General features: G+C 46.8%; 1 pseudogene; it reads right to left on the reverse strand.

Annotated features, from left to right (window-relative positions):
* Positions 1-1307: 1307 nt before the first annotated feature.
* Positions 1308-1426, reverse strand: LOC134939077 (5S ribosomal RNA; annotated as a pseudogene).
* Positions 1427-6632: the final 5206 nt, after the last annotated feature.

The following is a 6632-nucleotide window of genomic DNA, read 5'->3' on the forward strand; positions in this document are numbered from 1 at the left end:
ACTTGCTGCTGTGCAGCACATTGGCCCTCATTCCGAGTTGTTCGCTCGCAAGCTGCTTTTAGCAGCTTTGCACATGCTAAGCCGCCGCCTACTGGGAGTGAATCTTAGCTTAGCAAAATTGCGAACTAAAGATTCGCAATTTTGCGAAAAGACTTCTCTGTGCAGTTTCTGAGTAGCTCGAGACTTACTCTTCCAGTGCGATCAGTTCAGTGCTTGTCGTTCCTGGTTTGACGTCACAAACACACCCACCGTTCGCCCAGACACTCCTCCGTTTCTCCAGCCACTCCCGCGTTTTTCTCAAAAACGGTAGTGTTTTTTCAAACACTCCCATAAAACGGCCTGTTTCCGCCCAGAAACACCCACTTCCTGTCAATCACATTACGACCACCAGAACGAAGAAAAAAAACCTTGTAATGCCGCGAGTAAAATACCTAACTGCATAGCAAATTTACTTGGCGCAGTCGCAGTGCGAACATTGCGCATGCGCAGTTAGCGGAAAATCGCTGCGATGCGAAGAAAATTACAGAGCGAACAACTCGGAATGACCACCATTTTCTTAAAGCTATTTATGTATTTTGAATATACTTTTTTACTTGAGCATATTATTATCTCTGATAGTTTGTATCAGAGAGATAATAAGGCTAAGTAAAAGTATAAGAGATAATATGCTCAAGTAAAAAAATATATTCAAAATACATAAATAGCTTTAAGACAATGGTGGTCATTCTGAGTTGTTCGCTCGGTAATTTTCTTGTATGCTATCTATTCTCCCTCCAAGGGGGTCGTGGACCCTCAAGAGGGAGAAAAGATGTCGGTAAGCCGGCTGTCGGGATTCCGGCGCTGGTATAGTGTGCCGGGACCCCGACAGCCGGCAAACTGAAGACCACCCCTTACAATCTATAGGCCTAATTCAATATGTAGGTAAAGAGAGCAAAGAAATAACGTTTGTTGGGAGCACTCTATCTCGGGAAAAAAATGATAAAAATTGTAATGATTTATAGATTAAAACGTAACTTTTAATAATTTAGCGGGTCATTTCGACATGATCGCACACTAGGATGTTTGCTGCGATCTTGTCACTACTGCGCATGCATTGCAATGCGCAGGCGCGTCGTACGGGTACAAAGCGGATCGTTGCTGAGCGATGGATTTAACAAAGGATCCATTCGCACAGCCGATTGCAAGGAGATTGGGAGGAAGAGGGCGTTAGTGGGTGTCAATTGACCGTTTTCTGGGAGTGGTTGGAAAAACACAGGCGTGTCCAAGTCTGTGCAGGACCAACCTTTTGCTTAAGTGGTACAAGGAGTAACCTACAACACCTGGTATTCCCAGGTGGTCCCCCAACCAAGTACTAACCAGGCCCAACACTGTATTGCTACCAAGATCAGACGAGATTGGGCATGTATAGTGTCGTATGGTAGTAGGTTGCTTATAACCATAAAGTTCAAGGTGCCACTGTTATAATAAGATAAGATTTTACTCACCGGTAAATCTATTTCTCGTAGTCCGTAGTGGATGCTGGGGACTCCGTAAGGACCATGGGGAATAGACGGGCTCCGCAGGAGACTGGGCACTCTAAGAAAGATTTAGTACTACTGGTGTGCACTGGCTCCTCCCTCTATGCCCCTCCTCCAGACCTCAGTTAAGGAAACTGTGCCCGGAAGAGCTGACATTACAAGGAAAGGATTTTGGAATCCAGGGTAAGACTCATACCAGCCACACCGTACAACTTGTGATAAACTTACCCAGTTAACAGTATGAACAACAACTGAGCATCAAACAATGGATGCCAACATAACATAACCCTTTATTAAGCAATAACTATATACACGTATTGCAGAAAGTCTGCACTTGGGACGGGCGCCCAGCATCCACTACGGACTACGAGAAATAGATTTACCGGAGAGTAAAATCTTATTTTCTCTAACGTCCTAGTGGATGCTGGGGACTCCGTAAGGACCATGGGGATTATACCAAAGCTCCCAAACGGCCGGGAGAGTGCGGATGACTCTGTAGCACCGAATGGGCAAACACAAGGTCCTCCTCAGCCAGGGTATCAAACCTGTATAATTTTGCAAAGGTGTTTGAACCCGACCAAGTAGCTGCTCGGCAAAGCTGTAATGCCGAGACCCCTCGGGCAGCCGCCCAAGAAGAGCCCAATTTCCTTGTGGAATGGGCCTTTACTGATCTTGGATGCGGCAATCCAGCCGCAGAATGAGCCTGCTGAATCGTGTTACAGATCCAGCGAGCAAAAGTTTGCTTTGAAGCAGGAGCACCCAGCTTGTTGGATGCATACAGGATAAACAGCGAGTCAGTTTTCCTGACTCCAGCCATTCTGGCTACATAAACCTTCAAAGCCCTGACTACATCTAGTAACTTGGAATCCTCCAAGTCACTAGTAGCCGCAGGCACCACAATAGGTTGGTTCAAATGAAAAGATGACACCACTTTTGGCAGAAATTGCAGACGAGTCCGTAATTCTGCCCTGTCCATATGGAAAACCAGATAGGGGCTTTTATGTGACAAAGCCGCCAATTCTGATACACGCCTAGCCAAAGCTAAGGCCAATAGCATGACCACCTTCCACGTGAGATATTTTAACTCCACGGTTTTAAGTGGCTCAAACCAGTGCGGTTTCAGGAAACTCAACACCACGTTAAGATTCCAAAGTGCCACTGGAGGCACCAACGGGGGCTGAATATGCAGCACTCCCTTTACAAAAGTCTGAACTTCAGGAAGAGAAGCCAGTTCCTTTTGAAAGAAAATGGATAGGGCCGAAATCTGGACCTTTATGGACCCCAGTTCTAGGCCCATAGTCACTCCCGACTGTAGGAAGTGAAGGAAACGGCCCAGCTGGAATTCCTCTGTAGGGGCCTTCCTGGCTTCACACCAAGCAACATATTTGCGCCATATACGGTGATAATGCTTTGCTGTCACGTCCTTCCTAGCCTTTATCAGCGTAGGAATAACTTCATCCGGAATGCCTTTTTCCGCTAGTATCCGGCGTTCAACCGCCATGCCGTCAAACGCAGCCGCGGTAAGTCTTGGAACAGACAGGGCCCCTGTTGCAACAGATCCTGTCTGAGAGGCAGAGGTCATGGGTCCTCTGCGAGCATTTCTTGCAGTTCCGGATACCAAGTCCTTCTTGGCCAATCCGGAACAATAAGTATTGTTCTCACTCCTCTTTTCCTTACGATTCTCAGCACCTTGGGTATGAGAGGAAGAGAAGGAAACACATAAACCGACTGGAACACCCACGGTGTCCCTAGTGCGTCTACAGCTATCGACTGAGAGTCTCTTGACCTGGCGCAATATCTCTGTAGCGTTTTGTTGAGGCGGGATGCCATCATGCCCACCTGTGGCAGTTCCTACTGCCTTGCAATCTGCGTGAAGACTTCTTGATGAAGTCCCCACTCTCCCGGGTGGAGGTCGTGCTAGCTGAGGAAGTCTGCTTCCCAGTTGTCCACTCCCGGAATGAACACTGCTGACAGTGCTCTTACGTGATTCTCCGCCCAGCGAAGAATTCTGGTGGCCTCCGCCATCACCACTCTGCTCCTTGTGCCGCCTTGGCGGTTTACATGAGCCACTGCTGTGATGTTATCTGACTGAATCAGCACCGTTTTTTCGCGAAGCAAGTTCTCCGCTTGACTTAGGGCGATGCATATGGCCCTTAATTCCAGGATATTTATGTGAAGGCAAGTCTCCTGACTTGACCTCCGCCCTTGGAAATTGTTTTCCTCGTGTGACTGCCCCCCACCCTCGGAGGCTTGTATCCGTGGTCACCAGGACCCAGTCCTGAATGCCGAATCTGCGACCTTCGAGAAGGTGACCACTCTGCAGCCACCACAGGAGAGACACCCTGGCCCTGGGGGATAGGGTGATTATCTGAAGATGTGATCCGGACCACTTGTCCAACAGATCCCATGGAAAGGTCCTCGCATGGAACCTGCCGAAGGGAATGGCCTCGTATGATGCCACCATCCTTCCCAGGACACGAGTGCAGTGACTCACTGACACCTGTTTTGGTTTTACTAGATCCCTGACCAGTGTCACGAGCTCCTGAGCTCTCTCTATCGGGAGATAAACCCTTTTCTGATCTGTGTCTAGGATCATGCCTAGAAGAGGCAGATGAGCTGTAGGAACCAACTGCGACTCTGGAGTACATAGAATCCAGCCGTGTTGCCGTTACACTTCCAGAGAAAGTGATACGCTGTTCCGCAACTGCTCTCAATCTCTCTTATGAGGAGATCGACCAAGAACGTGATAATAGTGACACCTTGCTTCCGCAGGAGCACCATCATTTCCGCCATTACTTTGGTGAATATTCTCGGGGCCGTGGAGAGACCCACCAGCCACGTCAGAAATTGGTAATGACAATTCCGTACCGCAATTCTGAGGTACGCCTGATGAGGTGGATAAATGGGGACACGAAGGTATGCATCCCTTTTGCCCCGAGACACCATAAAATCTCCCCCCTTTTAGGCTTGCAATGACGGCTCTTAGCGATTTCATCTTGCACTAGAACCTTTCCAGGTATATGTTCAGGGATTTTAAATTCAATATGGGTCTGACCGAACCGTCCAGTTTCGGGACTACAACATGGTCGAATAATAACCCCCTCCTTATTAAAGGAAGGGAACCTTGAACCACCTGTTGAAGATACAACTTGTGAATTGCAGTTAACCCTGTTTCCCTCTCGCAGGGGGAAGCCGGCAGGGCCGACAGTGAGGAGGCATCTTCTCCAAGTCCAGCTTGTATCCCGGAGACACAATATCTATTGCCCAGGGATCTAAAAGGGAGTGAACTCACTTGTGGCTGAACTTACTAAAGTGTGCCCCCACCCGGCCTAGCTCCGCCTGTGGAACTCCAGCGACATGCGGTGGATTTTTGTAGAGGCCGGGGAGGACTTCTGTTCCAGGGAACTTGCTGTGTTGTGCAGCTTCTTTCCTCTGCCCCCGCCTCTGGCAAGAAAGGACGCACCTCGGACTTTCTTGTTTCTTTGTTCGGAAGGCTGCATTTGATAATGACGTGCTTTCCTGGGCTGTGCAGGAATATAAGGCAAAATATCAGAATAACCGGCTATAGCTGTGGAGACCAGGTCCAAGAACCCTTCTCCACACAATCCTCAACCTTCTATATGCCTCTTATGTCGGCATCCTTTGTCCATTGCATATTCTACAGGACACGTCAAGCAGAAATCGACATAGATTTGACTCTAAGACCCAGTATACACATGCCTCTTTGGGCATGTTTTATTATATATATGTCTCTTAAGACAGCATCTTTAATATATACATACATACACACACACACACACCATATATCCATACATTATATATATATATATCTATATATATATATATATATCTATCTATATATCTCTATATATATATATATATCTCTATCTATCTATCTATCTATCTATCTATATATATATATATATATATATATATATATCTCTCTCTATATATATATCTCTCTCTATATATATATATATATTGGTGATGTGCACCGGCCATTTTTCGGGTTTTGTGTTTTGGTTTCGGTTCCGCGGCCGTGTTTTGGATTCGGACGCGTTTTGGCAAAACCTCACCGAAATTTTTTTGTCGGATTCGGGTGTGTTTTGGATTCGGGTGTTTTTTTCAAAAAAACCCTCAAAAACAGCTTAAATCATAGAATTTGGGGGTCATTTTGATCCCAAAGTATTATTAACCTCAATAACCATAATTTCCACTCATTTTCAGTCTATTCTGAACACCTCACAATATTATTTTTAGTCCTAAAATTTGCACCGAGGTCGCTGGATGGCTAAGCTAAGCGACCCAAGTGGCCGACACAAACACCTGGCCCATGTAGGAGTGGCACTGCAGTGACAAACAGGATGGCACTTCAAAAAAAATAGTCCCCAAACAGCACATGATGCAAAGAAAAAAAGAGGAGCAATGAGGTAGCTGTGTGACTAAGCTCAGCGACCCAAGTGGCCGACACAAACACCTGGCCCATCTAGGAGTGGCACTGCAGTGTCAGACAGGATGGCCCTTCAAAAATATAGTCCCCAAACAGCACATGATGCAAAGAAAAATGAAAGAAAAAATAAGATTTTACTTACCGATAAATCTATTTCTCGTAGTCCGTAGTGGATGCTGGGACTCCGTCAGGACCATGGGGAACAGCGGCTCCGCAAGAGACAGGGCACAAAATTTAAAAGTTTGACCACTAGGTGGTGTGTACTGGCTCCTCCCCCTATGACCCTCCTCCAAGCCTCAGCCAGGATACTGTGCCCGGACGAGCGTACACAATAAGGAAGGATTTTGAATCCCGGGTAAGACTCATACCAGCCACACCAATCACACCGTACAACTTGTGATCTGAACCCAGTTAACAGTATGACAAACGTAGGAGCCTCTGAACAGACGGCTCACAACAATAACAACCCGATTTTTTTGTAACAATAACTATGTACAAGTATTGCAGACAATCCGCACTTGGGATGGGCGCCCAGCATCCACTACGGACTACGAGAAATAGATTTATCGGTAAGTAAAATCTTATTTTCTCTGACGTCCTAGTGGATGCTGGGACTCCGTCAGGACCATGGGGATTATACCAAAGCTCCCAAACGGGCGGGAGAG

Source organism: Pseudophryne corroboree, chromosome 6 (genome assembly GCF_028390025.1).
Source record: "Pseudophryne corroboree isolate aPseCor3 chromosome 6, aPseCor3.hap2, whole genome shotgun sequence".
Lineage (NCBI taxonomy): Eukaryota > Metazoa > Chordata > Amphibia > Anura > Myobatrachidae > Pseudophryne > Pseudophryne corroboree.